General features: G+C 43.3%; 1 long non-coding RNA gene across 4 annotated transcripts in view; it reads right to left on the bottom strand.

The window, feature by feature from the left end:
• Positions 1-21,403, bottom strand: part of LOC140592290 (uncharacterized) — a 95,898-nt gene that overhangs the window by 64,839 nt on the left and 9,656 nt on the right. For all 4 annotated transcript variants that reach the window (XR_011992637.1, XR_011992635.1, XR_011992638.1 and 1 more), the window contains exon 2: positions 20,455-20,720. This is a non-coding gene — a long non-coding RNA (uncharacterized lncRNA). The remainder of the gene's footprint in view (positions 1-20,454; positions 20,721-21,403) is intronic.

Here is a 21,403-nt window from a genome sequence, read left to right as displayed (position 1 = left end):
AAGCAGACTATTAAACGTGAATGTCAAATATGCTGCTTTTTAAACCGGCTAAGTGTTGCCCTTGAAACTGACCCGCAATGACATTAAAGTGCTTCTGGAGCGTACAAAATGTACAGGCTATTTAAAAGTAAAAGCAAGCCATGGAATTAAAGGAACTGAACAGGCTCACAGGCACAAGAACAGAACATCTTTATTGTTGATGTACATGTACTGTCACGATCCGCTCCGTTCGATCCCGATGTGTGCCACGCCCACCTCATTACCTCGTGTTCAGCCCTGATTGTGATCACCTGAGTCCTGTTATGTCTAGCTTGTCTTTTGTACTTAGTCCTCGTCTGAGTCAGTCTTCCCCAGACTTGTCATTGTATTGTCATGTTTTGTTCCTTGTCCAGGCCAGTCTTCCCTTCAATAAACCCCGTCTGTCCGTATTTGCGGCTCTGCTTGCCTGCTTCACCGCTCGCCCGCTTGCCAGTGTGACATGTACAATAAGAGTGTGCGCTTTCCCACCAAAGTTATACATTATAAAAAGAGAATTAAAAATTTTTTTTAATGAACATATATATTATTACAACCCAGAAGCATGGAATTGTGCTAACCCCTCTGGACTGATGTCAAAAGTGGAAAATAGATGCGATGCTAAGAGTTAAGCTGAAGTTAATATTTACCTTGATATTTACCTAATATTTATCTCACATGCTCTATTATGCCCCCTGGGGGTAGCCGGCCTCCACCTGTCTGGAGGCACTTAATAAACATGCCGAACAAGAAACCTGAAGTTGAGGCAGAGATGAAATGTAAACAGCTGTTATTGTGTTGGGCTTGGATGAAAAAGGCAGATATTTGCTTACTGGGACCAAGGCCAAGAACACAGAAGTTTTAAACGCTTATATCAGATGCTCGGTTAAACTCATAAACGAGCATCATGGGATATATATTTAATAGCAATCTCCAGCGTGCAGAACATAGTCTTTAGACCTCTGGACAAAGCTTGGAAATATTTCAAATTACAAGGAGGTCTTGGGTAAGAGTTGCTTCGATTCTATAGCTTCCAGAACAATTCCCAGTGTTTTATAAAACGCAGCAGTGGGTGCAATCTTCAATAAAAAATGCAAGACGACATGTGATAAGTGCAACCAGCCACGGCCTTCACCTATGGGCTGTAGCTCTTCAGTTTCAACGTATAACATATGAAAGTAAGGAGCCGCCGGTGCCAAGACACTTACTGCCTCATGAACTCACTGTTAAACTGGCTGTTTCGTTTTTCCTTAATTGCCCCATCACGAGATAGAAAATGTATGCTGGACCAGGTGCCAATATGGTGTGACCAGGCAAGGAGTGAGATATTCAAAATGTCCCCAATAACCACTTGAAACAAAGAGCATAATGCACATCATATTGGGAATTACTATTACTTTTATGATGCATTTTCTACTAATCTTTTTCTTCAACGTAATTACAGGTTTAAAACTAGGGAAGAGTATAGCATAAAAATTAGATTACTGATGCCTACTCTGCTCAATTTTTTTGGTGAAATTTATGCAGAGAAACAAATCACCGTTATTATACTGGCATATACATACTGTACTGTGCAAAGGTCTTAAAGAAAATGGTAAATCTAAAACACTTTACATAATATCAGACAGCCCCCCTTGGCATATACCAGGGAATAACAGAACAGCTGACCAACAGATTTCTGGCACAAAGTGCATCATTTGTGGGTGTGGGACCCCCCTGGAACTTCTGTGAGAGGTGGCATGTCTGTAATACCATAGTCTTTCGACAACATGATGATCATTTAAACGTCACTTTCTTTGACAGCCTTAGACTACTGCACAGTGCTGTATATACAGCGGCCTTAAAGCGATGAAGGCTGGAAACATGACTGCAGTGTTCACATACGCGATCTGAGTTTGACACTGGCAATGGTACCTTTGATACACAGCAAGGTACAATAATCACAAGTGCGGCTGAGAAGGACGGGCAGGCCTCATGGCAAACGGCTTTTTGCCAAGGCGTCTCACCTGTGAGCTTCACTATGTACGAGATTATGCGACATATTATATATATATATATATATATATATATATATATATATATATATATATATATATATATATATATATATATATATATATATGAAAGACTGGATCACTGACAGCACGTGCAGATGATCTCCTGCTTTTATCATTTACAACTTACCTTTCTGGTTGAAATTATACTGCACATTAACCCAGCTGAATTTTTGTTTAGTAATTCCAGGTCCTTTTCTCAAAAGTAGGTAGTCTTGGGAATTAAAACTGTAATCTTTTTCTGCCTTAATGGGTAGTACGTACAAATTATTAGTTTGTTGTTCATTCAGAAAACTGGTATAGGTACCCGCTCGAGGTTTGAAGTACAAGTTGACTATTTATGAAAATAATTTGTTTTCAAGGCCTCGCTTAATAAATTTGATCTGAAAATCTCACTCAGGAATATAAAGCAAATTAGGTTCGCCTTCGGCATCTCCCTGGTGTAGAGAAACCCAAACCTCAGCCTAACGTGTGCCGGATGCACGGCTACAGCACAGTCACGTAAAACATCCAGCCTTAAAACGAGACCCTGGGGGGGGGGGGGCGCAGCATGCATGTGGCTAAGCTGCTCTCCTGATAAGGGGCGACGGATTTCTCTGCCACCAAACAGCAAAACTGAAAAGGTGGAAGACACCAATCACCACGTTAACAGACACTTTTAAAAACGGCACTGTGAAGACGGCAGGGGTCCTAGAATACCCTATACCCGTGCATGTACAGTGCATCATATCTATAAAAAAATACATTTGTCAGAATATATCTTACGGGATGCACTCAGCTTCCTTCGAACTATTCATGTCTGAAGCGGTCGGTGAGCGGATATCCCCAGGGTGAGACAAATCATCGCCGATCGCCCACCCCCGCCTGGTGGAGTCCGCTCGCACCCGGGGGCCCGCAGGTGCTGCCTGTAATACTTCCACACCTCATGTCGCATTTACGGCAGGAGTGTCACCGCCTCATCCCGGCGGTGTGCCGTACACGGGGGGAGACACCCGAGCTAACCTACCGGCGCTCGACTCGAACTAACTGAAAGTGCCAATTTAACCTTCATTCGCGCGTGCAAACAGGCGGGCATGACCAAGACTACTAAACTGTAAGTGATCTAAGCCACGTAATATTTCCTGTTCCTTCTAAATCTCTCGCTAAAAAAAACATACAGTTGGGCTGGAGTAATTGCCCTAATCATCTAAAAAACTATGTGAATAATTTAATCAATTTAAGCTCATCACTCAGCACACATTAAGCTACCTTCTGTCTAACTTCCGTTACACCATAACGGGCTGCCAGGTGGTGAAGAAAATGCTGGAAATCTGGGTCCTCTTTATTGTTATTTCTAATTAAGTGTCTAATAAAATGTGGCGAAGGATTTTAGTATACCGTAGGGACACTTCCGTGCCTACAGGTCTGTCCTGACAGTTTACGTAGTTTACGAATCACTGACTTAAAATCAGAGAGAAAGACAAAGGGGGAGAGAGAGAGGCAGAGAACTACGATTCAGTCACGTGGGCTTTGTTAATCCTACAAGGGAAAAATGTTTAAAAATGGCACGACATTCTGTGAAAAGCCAGTCCCTGAACACTTAAGAAATGTGCAGTATTATAATACTGGTGTAGGGTTTTTTTGTTTTTTAAAAAAACCTGTTTTATGTACACACATACACAAAAGGCTATATATGACCTTGAATGATGTTGTATGATGTCTGATTTACTTAGGCCACCGAAAATGTGTAAGGCAGCTCATGGGGATTCGAGCTTAGGCTAAACCCCTGTTATCACTAAGCCTAAGCTAAACCTAACTGAACACGTGGGGTTAATGTCCTTTTAGGGGGCTTATTTGGTGTTGGTGCAAATAATAGGTGCTAATCTGTGAAAGAACATTAACGGTCCCATAATCTCCCCTCTGTCTTCAAACGTGTTGTATTGAGACATTAAGGATCAGTCCTTGGCTGTATTTTTAGGCTAGCTGAATGCTGGGCCTCTTCCCAGAAAGAGAGCTTGGAGCTGCCAAGCATGGAATGGATTATGTTTTTCTTATTTAAAATTTTATTTATTCTGCCATGCATTTGTTTATTTGTATATGTACTAACGATGGATTCATCTGAACCCAGCAGCATCAACAGAGGACCAATCTCATGATCAGGTCTGGCTTAAACCCTTCCCAGGACAGCATGAAACTCATTGGCTGGCCTTTCAAAGATTTGGCTTTATTTTAGGGCATTCTTCACTTGAACGCTGCCCCCTGCAGGGTGGCGGCAGCAGCGACATGCCTGCACCAACAGCAGTATTCATAGTTTTGACAGATATGCATTGATATCTGTATTAAACAAGAAAATGACTCAGTTATGTCCTCAACTTATTAATAATACATTTTTGATGTTCAAATTACATGGCCTGTGAAGTATAAGGAAATATATGCCCAGCCAATGAATTATGGCACCAACACTAGACATTCGGTCTTACATGAGTATAGATTTTTTTAATTCTTTCTCCAGGCACCATTTCAATTAACCGGTCCTTCCACTCTGTTGAATTGCCTCACACGTTGTTCCAAGCTAACAAAATATCCTGAAACCTCAGACCTGATGAGGCAGCTTCGTTACAGCGCTGTCTCCCCCTGTTGGAGACAGGTGAGAACTGAAGGCCGTGACATGTGCCTCCCCACGTCTCCATCTGACCAAATTATTCTTAATGTGATCTGACACCAGATGTATAAAACAGCTGGTGCTATTTGTGACTAAATTCGGAGTTGTCCACTTAGAGCGGGAAATTACTGCAATTAAATTAGAGGAAATTGCTTGTGGCAAGTAGGAACGAACATGCGGTGCAGTAAAGCCACTCTGTACACAGTTAACCAAAGCAGAGCTTACGGATGGACATTTTACCCACAGCGTATTTGGCTTAAATTCTTCGAGAAAAAAAAAAATCCTAAGCATCCAGCTTCACCCGGGAGCAGATCCGTGCTGGGAATCTGCTCTTAATTTCAATCGAACAGAAATTTTAATCGTCCGAACGCTCAATTCCAAACCCCATTAGGAATGCGGTTTTTCATTAAGAGGTCCACTTGGAAACTCTTTAATCCAAGACGCCGGTATTTACACCCGCGATCAACACGCCCTGTTGACGGCTGTCACGTAAATCTAGGTCCCACGCCTGGCCCGTCTGCTGCGCTCTCACGGACGCCACCTCCCCCAAGGCTCAGCTAATTTATACATCTGGGAATATTGATTAAAATGAGTGGAGGGGGGAAAAACCGTGCGCGCATTAAAATTAATACTTTGCAGAACGCTCCTCAAGCATACAGACAGGCAGAGGTGCGGATCATCAAATATTTAGGGCCGACATGAAAGGCTGAGACTCCCTCCCCAGCACATGGGCTAAGGCTTTAATAAGTGGTAAGAGTATCATCACAGGTGTGTCTTTGAAAAATTGATTGGCTTCAGCTCCGGCGCCCATCTGACGTGGGCTGGGTTAGCTGGATGCCAGTGTGCAACCCGTGGGGGGTGTGCATATGTGTGTGTGTGTGTGTGTGTGTGTCCATGTGGGGGGTGGGGATGGTTCTTTTGGCGTCATCTGCTCATTCCCATTTGCAAAGTCTCCAATTCAGGTGCAGAAAGATCCTCCGTGCCGGGGAGCGTGCGTGGAAATGATGTGCGTGTTTGTATGGTTTTTATTGAGACTTACCGACTAGAGCGCTATCGCCAGTCTGCATGTGCCTCCGTTGCCGGGAGAACAGAAGCGGAGGAATATGGGGTGGGGCAGGGGGGGGGTTGCACTGGCAGGAAAGAGTCTGATGCTCAGGCCCAGTCTGGGAACTGGAGAAAAAAAACACCATCTCTGCCTTTTGTTCAGCCCCACTTTCAGTTCCATAGAAATGTAATCTTGCAAAGAGAGGGAGGAACACCCTCAACACCCCCCCCCCCCCCCCGCCACACATCACACTCACACATCATCCAAGGATGCTCTGAAACATGATTTCCACCATTTCTCCCAAAAGCTTATTTACCTTTCAAGTGGAAAAGGATTTTTTGTTTTACCACACAGAATATTTACCGTCTGTAATCGTAATGAATTATTGTCCAGAACATTGTTTCCCAATCCGGTCCTCTCTGGTAGGGAGCTCGGAGGGAGCAGAATCACGGACCGGCTCTGGGTGCCTGAGGACCGGATTGGGAAACACTGGTCTAGATAGTAGTTCGGTTTCTACAGTACTGTGAATGGCAGGAGTTTTCCACCCTGAATAGGATGCCTGTTACTACACTGAGCCTCTGATTATATCTGATGATGGGTTTTATGGAAATACATTGAATGTTGATGTGCACCAAAAACATGCAGTTAGAGATCAAACGATAAAGGTTGACTGGTGGAAAGAGCAAAGGTGCACGCTCACATTCTGTAATCATATTCTCAGGCATTGGTCCCAAACAGTCATCCATGACTGTATATTTTAGACCTAAATGTTAAAATATTGTTGAATGGAAAATGTTATCACTTACATTTTTTTCTAATTTTGACCTGTGTGTGACACTTTAATGTTCACCCCTTTTCGTGTAGGTAGAGTTAGACTGATGTCTCTTAATTGCCGCTGATTATGATTATGTATGTGCCTTGAGATGGCCTGCTATCCCATCCAGGGTGGAGCCCAGCTTTGGGCGCTATGCTGCCTGAAATAGGCTCCAGGCCCCGTGTGACCCTGATCGGGATGTATGGTTAGAAGACGGATGGATTAAGGTTCTATTTTTAGGCTACAGCTGGAAATAGTGGCACCTGGAGGACACCCATATAGGGAGAAAATGTAAGGTTGACACACAGACAGGGATGGGAATAGAACCGGCAACCCTCACGGTGTGAGGCCACGGTGCTACCTACTGAGCCATTGTCCCGCTATTGTGTATTGCTGTTCGAATACGAGATACATTTTCTGCTTATGGTACTTCCTGTTCGCCCTACACGATTGCTGTTGAACACGACTAGGTCACGCATTCCCTGCTGCAGTCCCAACACAAAGCAGCAAAAGCCATTTGCTACAGCAGTGGGTAGTGAGGGGGTGGCTGGGGGGGGGCAGGGCAGTCTCACCATGGGGAGATAGAGTCGTCCCAGAGGGGTCTGCAGATCCTGGCAGGTTAAAGCCTACAAAAGGAGCCAAGGGTCACACTGTGATAGGGTCACCTTGTCACCAGGCATAGCTAGTTTGTTCCCATGACTTTGTTCTGCTAAGGTTGTTTCAAAGCAACGTTTCATCCAGTAATGACCCTCATAGCCACTTTTTCTGAATTTTACACCAATCACGTTCATTAAAGCGAAACTGGAATGCTCCAACCAGTCAATATGGCCCAGTCATTTTCATGTTTGTATCGACTGAATCATTTATGCATGATGGGTCGTTTTAGGGTGGCGGTGGTAGGGGTGGGGGGAGTCATTGAATCACAATGTAATAGTTGTATTATATTATCAGCAACAGAGTATTCAGCAGTCATGGGGGGAGAAGGTTACCTGGATACCTACCACAGTGAGCGGGATTTACCGTGAGTCACCTGATTTCCTGGGTCCTGACATTTTAAGCCTGGCTGTGACTGACAGCACCCAGTAATTTGGATATTAATTGTTTGATTGTTGTTTTGGAAGGATGGCAATAATTAGGCTTTGTTTCTGTTGGTTACAGCAGTGCCTGGTTGAAAGCCAGTGCGAGAGTCTCAGACAGACATCTAATCTCTTCATTGTTTCATCATTTGCGTCAACTTCTCAATAAATGGTATTTTGTAATGTGAAATCATGCTCTGCCAGCCCACCCCAATTTAATTACAAAGTACAGATTATAATATGATATTTAGTACTTCACATAAAAGTCTGTCACTTCCTGACACGTACAGACTGCTGAAGATTGATAGGGAAAGTGGTTAATTAACAATAATATGAATTGAGTCGTTCCCTGCTTGGGTGAACTTTGGTTTAACAAAACTGTTATCGCATTGAGCAGAATAGCTTTTGAGGTAATTTTGAAAAGACCCATTTTTCATTTTGTGTGTTTCAAATTGCTCCACCGGGTTGGTGTGGCTGAAGAATGATGATACACAGTTAAAACGACGTTACGCAATTTCCAACAATATACCTCCTACTACTCCGTATAGTAATTTTATCTGTATTCTTTTCAACAGGACAATCATTACTCCTTAAAATGATGAACTGAAATAATTTTTTGACACATCGGCAGGTGAAAGCGATGGTGTTCAGGGCGGCCTTGTCACATGGCTAATGAAGCCCGATGGTCAGCCTGCACACATGCTTGCTGTGGCCCCTGTATCATAGCCAGCTGCTCTCTCTGAGGGGCCTGGCTTTGCTGTCCTGAATCATATTGCATATTAAGACATTTATTCAAAACCCGGGGTGCAATATACCTCTGTGGGTTTGAGATCTTTGCTCAACTCCAGCAGGTCATGGGTTTAAATCCCATAGCTGTCAGAGTATTCATATCACCATTGGGCATATGAGCGAGGCCCTTAACCCCAACTACTTATGGGGTGTATAATACCAAATTTTGGAGTGTTCTGTGCATTTAATAAGGGCCATTCTGTTAAGCCATTGTTAGATGTTTTCTGTGTTCATGGATAGATGTTAGGGTATTCACACTGCAGACCGCAGCACCTCTAGGTGCAGCTGGAAACAGCCCTGGGTCTTCACTTACCATTATTGGCCACTGCGAGCAGCTTCTTTCACTCCTAGAAGAGTTGTTTATGTGTCCAAGAAGTCAAAGCAGAGAAATTCAAACAAGAAATTCTGTACTGTACATCATTAGCAGAACAAGCACAAGCCATGGTAGTACCTAAACTTTGTATACAGACTTTAAGGAGTCGTGCTAAAAATATAAAAAGCCTGTTCCATTCATAAATATCACTGCCCCTTTTATGTATTCCTGTGGAATCCAGTTCTGGCTGGACATATGAAGTTCAGCTCATGCAAATCGCACAATGTCAAGTAAACCAATTGTTTGCACTTGAATGTGAATTACCCAGGGGTCACTGCTCAAGTGAAAATGTCAGCCATGACCAAGACCAGTGTGGCTATGCCAGGGATTGGATTTACAGTGCTGACCACCATTCTGCATTAGCGCATTCAGCATTACTGCAAAGGAAAGGATGACAGCAAAGACACTAATTCATTTCTCTCCCTTTCCCCTCTCTCTCTCTCTCTCGCTCTCTCTCTCTCTCTCGGACTCCCTCTGTCTGACCACAAACACACTAACTCACATATGAAAAGACCCAACAGTTGCAAGGAAGTGAAAGCAGATCATGCTTCAGCTGCGCATGACTCAAAGAACCAATCATTGAAAGAATATTTAATTTAGTTGTTTTCTTTTTCTGTATTAACTTCTGAAATAAAGGTAGATTTTTTTTAGTCAATGAATGAATTATTTATATGTAATTTCGTTTGACCAAGGTCACGGTGCTGGACTTTAGAAAACTTTCAGGTTCCAGGTTTTTGAATGTGTATGGTTCTTTAATGATAAAACCAAAAGATGCGGCTGTTTCTCTATGTCTGCCAACAAGGAATGCAGCAAAGCAAAGGCAGTGTGTAACATAAACATACCTAGGCAATAATCCAGCCTTTCATCTATTTTTGAAGGTGAAATGAGACAGACCTCAAATTTTTTAACCACATGTTTCATCTCAAAGAAATTCTTGCTTCCAATATGGCAAAAGAAAAGGGTTTGGATCCTTAAAGAGGCTCTGTCTCACCAGAGGAAGAAAATATTTCTCAAAGTTGGATTTTTACATTTTTTTTCAGAGAAGCCCAGCTTACTCCTGTTTTATCTTCACTTGCCCGTGTTTTTTCGTATAAAATCACAGTTGGGAGTGATGAAAAAGTATTCACTGTTTGAAAAAACTAAGTCATTTTTTTGTTGATATATACATTCTACAGTATATACAAATATAAAAAATGAAAATAGATTTCAGTATGTGAATGCATTCTGATGATCCATCCACCCATACATGCATCTTCTATACCTGCTTGTCTGATGCAGGATCACGGGGGTCTGGAGATGGTCCTAGATGCGAAGCTACGGGAACGAAGCAGGGAACAACCCGGGAGGGGGTGTCAACCCATCGCAGGGCACACTGGCACGCCATTCACACCTATGGGCACCAAACCATCGCAGGGCACACTGGCGCGCCATTCACACCTATGGGCACCAACCCATCGCAGGGCACACTGGCGCGCCATTCACACCTATGGGCACCAACCCATCGCAGGGCACACTGGCACGCCATTCACACCTATGGGCACCAACCCATCGCAGGGCACACTGGCGCGCCATTCACACCTATGGGCACCAACCCATCGCAGGGCACACTGGCGCGCCATTCACACCTATGGGCACCAACCCATCGCAGGGCACACTGGCGCGCCATTCACACCTATGGGCACCAACCCATCGCAGGGCACACTGGCGCGCCATTCACACCGATGGGCACCAACCCATCGCAGGGCACACTGGCGCGCCATTCACACCGATGGGCACCAACCCATCGCAGGGCACACTGGCGCGCCATTCACACCTATGGGCACCAACCCATCGCAGGGCACACTGGCACGCCATTCACACCTATGGACACCAACCCATCGCAGGGCACACTGGCACGCCATTCACACCTATGGGCACCAACCCATCGCAGGGCACACTGGCGCGCCATTCACACCTATGGGCACCAACCCATCGCAGGGCACACTGGCGCGCCATTCACACCAATGGGCACCAACCCATCGCAGGGCACACTGGCGCACCATTCACACCAATGGGCACCAACCCATCGCAGGGCACACTGGCATGCCATTCACACCTATGGGCACCAACCCATCGCAGGGCACACTGGCGCGCCATTCACACCTATGGGCACCAACCCATCGCAGGGCACACTGGCGCACCATTCACACCAATGGGCACCAACCCATCGCAGGGCACACTGGCGCGCCATTCACACCTATGGGCACCAACCCATCACAAGACACACTCACACGCCATTCACACTCACATTCACACCTGTGTATATGGCCCATTCCTGAATTACGGGTATATTTTAGGCATAGAAGGAAAACAACAGGAATGATATTTTTAACTTTAAACTTTTCAACTTATTCCATTAAACTTATTTCCATAGAACACACTCCAAATGTAACATTTTCAGTATTTTCTGATTTTAAAATAAGATTTGAACAATTTATTCTGAAAAACAATACACTAAGAAAAACTCCGTTATAGACAAATTGGGTCAAATAAATAGTCGACAAATGTAATAAAGAGAACTTTTCTCTCAATTCATCTTCCAGTCTTTTTTGTCAAGGAGTAAAAATATCAACACATTCAACTGAAAAAGTTGTCAAGATGGTGTCAAAATTTCATGTAGCAAAATGTTAGTTGTGACAGCTTCTGATTGATATGTTTACAATGAAACATATCTAATGATCAATTTTACAGCAAAACCTTAAACAGAGTTGACGTTGATGGTAACAGAGTTGATATGAATAAGAGTTGACCACCCATATTTAAAAGACCAAAATATTTTCTGCCTGATTCAAAACTTTTAAAAGCATTATTAAATGTAAAACTATTATCCTAAGAAATACATCTTAATTACAGATTTCTCATGATCTGATCTGGAAAATGCAATGGCTTTCAAAACATATTGTAGCAAATTCAGGGGCAGCCAGGAGCTGAAACCAGCTTGGCCAGACCACAGCCAAGCACCCTAACCAGGCTCCACCCTCTCTGTCATGGGCTAGAGAGCCCACACATCCATGGTCATTATGGAGCTCCTTCCGGAAGCACAGTCCTCATGCTTCACCATACCAGCTGCCTCACGCCCTGGGCGTGCAAATAAGTCATTGGCGATTTCTGCCATTATTTCTGCATTACCTCCCATCTCTGAGGTTGGTTGTACGATGACTCTGAGGTCATCATCAAATAGATACCACATAGTATTCTTACGGCTTTGCCACACTTGCATGCCTCTCATTGACCTTGACAGTGGTCTCAGGATAAATGTCATTAGAATATTATATATTATCATCATTACTATATTCCATATTATAAATTAGATCACGAGGTGCTATTAATCTGAGGTAAGCTGACATAAAGTATTCGTCTATTTGAAGTGAATAGAGTGTGAAGTATTAGCCTGGACAAAAGCAGTATGGAGTGGATTTTGACCACATGCTTCAGGGTGGACTGCTGAGAGAGGAACTCAGAGGAGATAAGAGAGACGTGAATAGAGCCTTCTTCAGAGGAGAGCAGGGCATGGGGGTGGCCCAGCCGGAGTCCCCCCTGCAGGGCTGTGTGCTTCTTCCCCTTTCCTTCCCGTTAGCCATCTGCACCCAAGTCCCTCAGCTCCATGCTTTGAATTCCTTGGCTGACTGAGTATCATATCACTGCTGGGTCCTTGAGCAGGGCCCTTGCTCCAGGGATGCCGAATAAATGGCGGACCCTGCAGTCTGACCCAGAGCTGCCCTCTCACCTGTATACTGTAATACAGTCTCATAGAAGAGCATTATGGGATATGTGAAAAGCAAGGAATTCCCACGCACCTGTCCAAATGGCAGATAAAAATACCTTATTAAAATATTTTTATCAATGATAAATAATCAATGATCTTTGGAAATACTTTTTAAAAAAAATCTCCTTTTCAAGTACTTATACAAAACGCAAATAAAAGTATCTTATTAAAATATTTTGAGTTGTTCTGACATATGATCTTTGGAAATACAGTGGTACCTCGGTTCTCGAACTCACTAGAATTCGAAACCAGTTTGACCTAGAACTCGATCTGAATATCAGAAGTCGAACCGTGAACGTGTACGCGCCAGGAAATGAGTCATACTACAATGCAATTCTTACTTGAATGCCTTCTTCACAGACTGGACGATTAACCAAATAAAGCAGCACAACATTACAGTAACTAACAATAAATAAACCACTAACTTACGTGTACTATTAGAGCATTTATGTCATTTATTTAGACGTTATTTTACCAGGTAAATTAACTGAAAACCAATTCTCACTGCTTTACGTGATATTCGGGAGAAATAGCAGATTACGCATCGGAACTGCCTGGGAAACAAACGTCATGCGTGTAACTAAACTCTTCAGCCAATAAAGGCAAAGGTTTGTCGTCACGGAGGCGGTTCCAGTTTGTGCAGCTGCGTGAGAGGTCACAATGCATCTAACGTAATGCATTGCGTCAGGATCAGAATGCGTTGCTTTAAGCCAGCGCTGTAAGCAAGTCGAACGCACCCAATGACCGGACTGAGGAAACAAACTGAAACGCGGACTTAATACAGAAGACTAATGACAACAACCAGAAACAGCTGATCATATGGGGATCCCACATGGGGTTAACGAGGGGGCGTGGCACACGGAAGGAACGGACGATCGGGGAAAGAGAGTGGTAATGTTGGGATAAGATCTTTATCGTTTTGGAAGCCATTAAGAAAAAATTCTCTTCTTGTTTTATCCTGTTCATTTTGCGTTTAAATGCTAAAAAAAAAAAGGTGTCATTTAGGTGTAATTTTGGGGGGCCGGGAACCAATTAATTGGTTTTCCATTATTTCTTATGGGAAAAATTCGATCAGAACTCGAACTTTTTAGGATTCGATCCGGAGTCCGGAACGGATTAAGTTCCAGAACTGAGGTACAACTGTAATATATTTTTAAAAAACTTCTTTTCAAGGGCAGACCATGATTTTTATTTCATATATCATGTATTCAATTCCTGTTGGAATAATGGCATTTTTAAAACAAATAAATATATCAAAGACAAAGATACAGATGCTGACTTCTGTCAATATCAGCACTTCAGAATTGCAGGTACCTGTAAACCTTCTAACCTCGCCTCTTCAATCTCCACCCGCCCACCTCCACCTGACTGTCGGTTTATGGAACATCCAGTGTGACTCACGGGAGCTTCATATTCAGTTATAACACTCCGCTGGCCCTCAGAATCGCAGGTCTCGCAGAAGCCTGCATCTTTCAAGTTTTGACTTATACACTCTGCATTTAAAATACCAACCCACCTCCATCGTTCTTCTTTGACTTCCTCATGCTAGCCACTCCAAAAGGAGCTTGAATTCCAAAATGAAATGTGTACTCAGCACTGCTCTCAGTCTCTTGTTTAAATAGTCAGGGTGCTGGATACATACGATGGTGCAGAAAGATATAAAAGCCTGTAATAAAATATGTGATTATTAATAGATACAGGTATTCCTGCCATGTCCATAATATCCAAGTATCTAAAGCCTCGCATCCACATGTTATTATTGTTCTGCCAGTTTGCTCATGTTCCATCCATGGTGTCATTTATCCCCCTCCCCCCATCCTCCGTCTTGCTGTCTCAGAATAACGATGTTATATTTCTCTGGTCGGTGTTTTTTTTTTTTTTTTTCCTTCTGTCGTTCCCCATCGTCCTGCCGGCAGGTTCGACTTTATGGAAAAACCCGTGGGAATGGGCCCCCAGTGACCCCCCCACCCCGCACAGATGGGTGCGCAGATATAGAATCAGTACCGCGGGACGTCTCCCGTGGCGCGGAGACACAAAGGTGTAAAGTGCACACCTCAGCAGCCAATAAAAAACAAGCGACTTCCAAAGAAAAAAAATTCAGACAGCAGTAGCGGCTATGGGGTCCGGCTGCTCAGGTGTGCTTTCATCATTCAATCACTCAGCCTCTTTATTTCCTAATATTTAACCCTCTAGGTCAGTCTATCCAAGTCTCTATTCATCATACTCAGCTTTTCCTACATATTGGTCACATTTTGTTAAACAACAAAAAAAAATGTTCCTGTCCAGATTCTCCCAGTATGACGCTATCAAAGTATGTCTATCAAAAAACAGTGCAACCGGCACATAATGTAATAATAAGAATTATTTTTACAATTTAAAGTTGTAGACATTCTTAAATTCACCAGACAATAGGTCCATCTATCCATTCATCCATCCATGGGCATAGGTTTGGTTTCAGCATTTGTAGGGACCAAATTGGACCCCAAAACACTCCAAAAACACAATATTGGTAGAGATGTAACCCTGCAGTCCATACCCAAATCCATGCCCATCCATCCATCCATTCAAGGGACCACATTGGACAAGAACTGTTTTGGAAAATTCAGCATTGCGATGTTTTCACACCTTTCTGCATATTGCTTTTATAGTACTTCTCCTTGCATTGCTAACAGATACCCAAAACATATTCCCTTATGAAACATTCTGCTAGCCACCGGTTGGATGCAGTTTTTGTCTTTCTTCCCATTACTGTTTCGCTCACACAATTTGCAGCCCCTCTGTGACAGACTTCTGTAGCACCAGATCAGTGTTGATGGGTGATTTTGAACTCCGTGCTCTGTGATATAACTGAAGAGTTGATCACTGCTGCATGTTGTTCTCTCGCACACCCATTTGGGGACAGAATACAGTTAGTATGCATTGATGGGGAATATAAGGATTTTGGCCAGTTAATAGGCCTTGGACCCCATTATTTTTTTTCAACCCCTGTTTCTACTGGGGGACTGTTTACTTCCTCTTGTGGTTCTTTGCTGTCACATTCACTAATGGGAGGAACAACGTAGAATGCAGGCTGTGCAGGGAAACCTCTCATGGGGAAGATTTATTAGGGCTCACGGGGCTGACAGCGGACATAAACAGGCAACAATGACCGGTCAAGGAACACTGGACTGAGAGACGCTAATATACTAGGCTAATGAGGGAGGAAACACAAGGCAGCTGTGAATGATTAACAAGAGGGCAGGAACAAGAGGTAAGACTGGCAGGCCAAAGGCGTAGCTGGTTTGTTGTGTGAGAATTCATCTCTGATGTTGTTCCTAATTTGCTTATAGTCAGGCTTTAATGATTGCTCTAAATGACTTCAGGACAAGTAAATGCTATATAAGGCTGTTGGTTTCGTTTCAGCATTAGTAGCATCAAATCACCCCTGAACCCTCCATGCCCCCTACACAAAGACAGTACTCCTACAATATCGGTCCTTACCATCCATACCCAAATCTACACCCTTGATGCTGTACAACTGAATTAAACTGTACCGAACGAAATTAAGCAGGACAGAGCAGATGATCTGTTAGATAATGAGGGAAAAAATGTATCAACATAATCCCACTGATTGAACCACATGATAGCGGCAAACGTTCTACTTATTAGCCAGAATAATAAGTCTCTTGGTTTTATTTTGGCGTAATTTACAGACTTGTGACTTCAGTACACCAGGACACCAAGGAAGCTCTCACGCATTGGGAACAGGCACATCACGTGATCCTTTGTCGCCATGAATCCAGGACCCATAACCCCCCCAATCTATACATGTTTGGAAAGCAGTAGAGTAGAAAAGAATATATTTCCAGGGATGCACATAACTGGTACACAATATATAAAGCGATATGTGCAGGAATCGATTATTGTAACAGCGGAAATGTGTATGTATTTTATGTGCATTTGAGCTGTTACAACAATCGATTACCGCACGTCACTTTTAAAGGTGAATGCATACTTGTGTACCAGTTATGTGCATCCTGGTATATTTCCCTCGTTCGATGTTGCCCTATCAACAACGTTACAACTCATGAGAAAACTTACAGGAGATTTAACCCATGCTTACTACCTCGGGAGTCTGTTCTCTGTGCATCTGTCATGCAACCAGTAATTAGCTGGCTATCAGCATGCGTACTAGGATTATATAAGCATGTATCATTACTGCAGATGGGCCCATCGATTGTAGTCTACAAGCTCAATATATTTAATGAAGCATCTGAGCTTGGAAGATTATGGATGAGTTGTTTTTGTTACATTTCAGTAGCAGAACACCTTAGATTATTATTTTTACTTTCAAAAATAAGTAAATCACTTCACTATGTACTTTACGCACTACAAATCACTATATTTCTTTGCTAGCATAAAATTTCATCCAGGAACATCGTTCCGATATACTTGTGCTGTTTAATAACATAGATAACATTGGAATAAAAATGATTAGTGGTACAAATAAATGGTTCTCTTTTCTGAGCATCTTCTGAGCAGTCCTTTCACATGTGTAATTACACAAACCCAGCGTCTGCTTTGTGCGTGGAGTTTGCATGTTCTCCCCATGTCACCGCTACTCCTGGTACTTCAATTTCTTCCTACAGTCCAGCAACATGTAGGAGGCTGGCTGGCATTTCTACATTACCCATAGAGTATAAGTGTAGGTGTGCACCCTACAACCTGTCCAGGGTTTGCCCCAACCTTGTGTACTATGTTTCCTGCTACAAACCCCCTCCCATCTGACCCTGACCAGGATGGGTGATTAGATGACAGATGGATGGATGGATGGATGGATGGTGGTGTGTTAATATTTCGTTGGTTTTTAATCTTACAGCTATTATGGATTATTCTAGGAAAGCCTCTCCAAATTCGTGGTAATTTAACTTGACATATTTTGGCTTCAACAAATTTTTAAATGAAATGTCTCATAATGAAATAAACAGGATTAACATGGAATAGTAATAATGTTTGATATTTCCACAAGAACGTTGACCTTTAAAATTAAATATTTATTATTTCTGAACATGTTTAATTTGAGGATATCACAAGGTGGATAACTTATTTTTAAATGTTGCATTTAAATTTCTTCTAAGATGGCCTGAGTTTAAGCCTGAAAAAAAAAGCATCCAAATCAAAGCTTTTATAATTGCTGCGGTTCCCTCCATGTTTACAGGGGTTTCCTCACAAAGCCAAGAAAAACACGATTTAGGTCAAATGATGTGTCTAAACTTTAAATTGTGTGTAACTCCTTGAGTGTCTTTTGATGTACTGGTATCCTGTCCATGTTGACTCAGGGGTGTCACACGTGTGGGGGGGGGATAAAGACTACAAATCACAAATAAACATCAACTGGGCAGGGAAACATGATACAGACCTAAACTCAAAACCATAAGACAATCACATCTGAATTACAATCAACAACAACAACAATGAACCACTCGGGAACTGAATAGAAGCAGGAACTAAAATACTAAGGGGTAACGAGACTAATTAACAAAGACCAGGGAAACGTGGCACAGGTGAAACTACTAAACTCAAAGGAACTAAAAACAGGGAAACTAAGAAGTAACCAAGGAATAAGGAACCAACACTGGGGAATTACAGATAGGTAAAGACAAGCAGGGCCACAAGGAACAAAACAAAACCAACTACAAAGTCAAACACAAGAACTAGAGAAACTCAAATGAAACACTAGGGATCAAAAATACAAAAACAGAGGGATTCAAACACAGGACAGAAGGGAACACAGACAACTGCCTGCTCAACGTGTTGAGCCATGAGGCCAACAGAGAACAGGGGGGAAAACACAAAGACTAACATGAAGGACGGGATGACCAGCAACACCTGCTGGTCAAACGGGGAAGGGACACAGAGTGAGACAACAGGGGCTGACTCTGACACATCCGGCCAATCACAGACAATCCATCAGGCTTGATTCAGAGAAGAGAGAATAGATTTCAAAGTCTGTTGGTGTATGGTAACCAATGTTACGTTAGTGAGGTTCTCACAATATTTAATAGTAGGACATGGTCGTAAATTTAGTATGCTATGGTCTAACACCACATTGTACATTAAAAGGTGATATAATTTACATCCTACAGATGTAAAGGAAATGTAGGAAAGCAGGAAGTTAATTATGATTTGCTCATTATTAGAGGGGGAAATTAGTCACCTCAAGAAGCTTTTTTTCCTCACTTACAGCCACCATTACACCCTCCATCCCTTAGACACCCCCTCCCACTTTTAAAAAGGCTGATTTGCCCCCCCCCCCCCCCCCCGCCGGATTTCCTGTGCTTTCTGGGACTGGCTCCAGTTGCCCTGGGACCCTGCCGTGAATCAGCAGTTCAGGAAATGTAATGTTTTACAAACTGTTTTAAGTTATTAATATGAATGTACAGGCATTCCTTGGGATAAGAATGTCCAGCTTACAGACAACTTGTACTTACTTGCAAACGGACGGCCATAAAGCCTATTATATTATAATTGTGGGTTAAATACAAGGGTTCGTAATAATGAACGCGCGCACTATTTTGTGACGCTCATAAAAGCATTGCGAGGCTTCAGCGGTTCATCGGCTCGAGGCGCAGTACTATAAGTGGGTAGTTTTATTATTACTGTATAATGATTATTACGACATACTGTATCATTTTTCTGACTTACAAATTTGAGTAGAAGACAAACTTAGGGGACAGATCTCATATATTAAATATGAAATGTTCCTGACATTGTCTTATTTTTCTATTTAACTCATCCTTTCTTTTTTTTGTGGGGGGGGGGTTGTGCTCCGTGTTCTCCGTGGCCATATTTCTCCTGGTATCCTATAGTAGTACTTTCCTGGCATGTCCTAAAACAAGGGTGGAGGGGAGGAGTTTTAATTTTGCACATTTTTATCGTTCAGCTTGGTTGTTCTGCATCACCCTGATAACCTGCCGTTCCCCGCCAATGAGCCAGGGCACGAAACATTAGAGGTCAAACTAAAAACACGCCAGATGGGGGTGGGGCAAGACTATCATAGCGGTTTCCGGGCTGATGCTCCGTTGGCACGGTGTTCAGGACTAATAAATGTACTAATAGTATATTTCATTTGGTTATATGGCCGAATAATTAATTTTAACTGCGTCGCTCAAGGGCAAAACTAAACAACCTTTTCCGGGGAGTCGGAACAGAAGTTCTTCTTTTGTTGCCTTCCAAGTCTGTCTGAATCTGGATTGTAGCGTGCGGTGTCACATCCTGACAGGGGACTCAGAGGGACACAGAGACCCTGGCAGATTCAGGGGGCCCAGCTCTTTATAGGGGCCCCAAAATGTACCCCCCCTCCCCCCAGCTGCGGCCCAAGGTGACATCTTGTCAGGCAACCCATAATCTCTAGCCACACCCCTGCATCCCGACATAGCCGATGTCGATGTAAAAGTGTGACAGCTGCCGTTGACCTCTTTCGGACACAAGCTCGTTAGTGAAATGAGCCCAAGCCTAATGATTCGCCCCCCAATAGAGCACTGATGTCCCCACCTCTGACGGGAGACAAGGGCCACATTGCATCAGCGGCCACAGGACACCACGTCCATGCGCTGCCCACATCGAAGCCATCTGTGGCTGATATGGTGAGGTCCCATTAAATGATTGTCCCCTCCCCCGCACACTGTGACTCAGTGGCCCTAATTAATTCCATGGGTTCAGCAGTCATTTATTTTCTAGAAACTCTAGCCCCACCCGAACCCCCGAGTCGATGCGCCGGACGTGAAGTGAGTAAACACCACCAACCTGGATGCAGACATGAGTCTTGCTGCGGGTGTCGGCGGCCTGTTTTCAAACACTCACCTGAGCACAGAGGTCATGGGAAGAATCAGTGTGGCTCATGGAACAGGGGTCCAGGCAAAGGGGACGAGTGCGGAATCGGCGATGCTAAACAGTGATATTGAGTCCATTCCCGCGCACCGCTACACTCCAAAGCTGCCTGTGCTCGTGAGGATTCGGCAGCAGTTTTAGGGCGATTTCGTTCGCCAGAATACATCAACCCAAGAGAGGGGCAGGAAAAAAGGGGGGGATTCCAAGAACGAAAATGAGGGATGGTGACCCAGGACAACCTGTGGAAATGAGAAAAAGAAAAAGGACAAAAATAAAATCTTTGATTATTAGATTTCAAGCTTTGTTTTGTAAGTTTGTGGGCCCCAGCATGCAATGGACAAGTAAAAAAAAAAACAGGAGGAGTATTTTTGGTTTGTCCTTTGACATGTTTCTGGAACATTCTGAAGCAAGACGATTTAATAGATACTAAAAAAATATCCATCTATCCATCTTCTCTGACCACTTTCTGAATACTGAGCTTGGAGCTGAGAAGCACAGGGACAAATGGGTGTGGGATGTCTGGGCAAATGATTAAACACAGCTCTAGAAAAATTAAGAGACCACTCTATATTAAAAAAAAAATCTGCATTTTTAAATCCTGGTTTAATCCTGGTTCTGCTGGCAGAAGGTTACGCTGAGCAGCAGGTTGCTTCCAGGCTTCCAGAATAAGGTGAAGCAGGAGAAACTATCCAGGTAAATGGCGGAAGTGACTTTCTTATGTCAGAGATGATCGTTAACTTATGCAACAGTGCTTCATGAACTGGAAGATGACATCAAGTGGCCTTCAAAAAGATTGGGAAACATTAAGTTGTTTGAAGTGCACGGCTAGGACAAGTTCATAACAGGCTCCAAAAAGCAGGACTGAAGTCCCATAAAGCAAGGAAGAAGCCCTTCATTAATGAGAAGCAGGGAAGAGCCAGAC

Source organism: Paramormyrops kingsleyae, chromosome 8 (assembly GCF_048594095.1).
Source record: "Paramormyrops kingsleyae isolate MSU_618 chromosome 8, PKINGS_0.4, whole genome shotgun sequence".
NCBI lineage: Eukaryota > Metazoa > Chordata > Actinopteri > Osteoglossiformes > Mormyridae > Paramormyrops > Paramormyrops kingsleyae.
The sequence above is the reverse complement of the archived record's forward strand: the minus strand, read 5'-3'. Positions and strand labels throughout refer to the sequence as shown.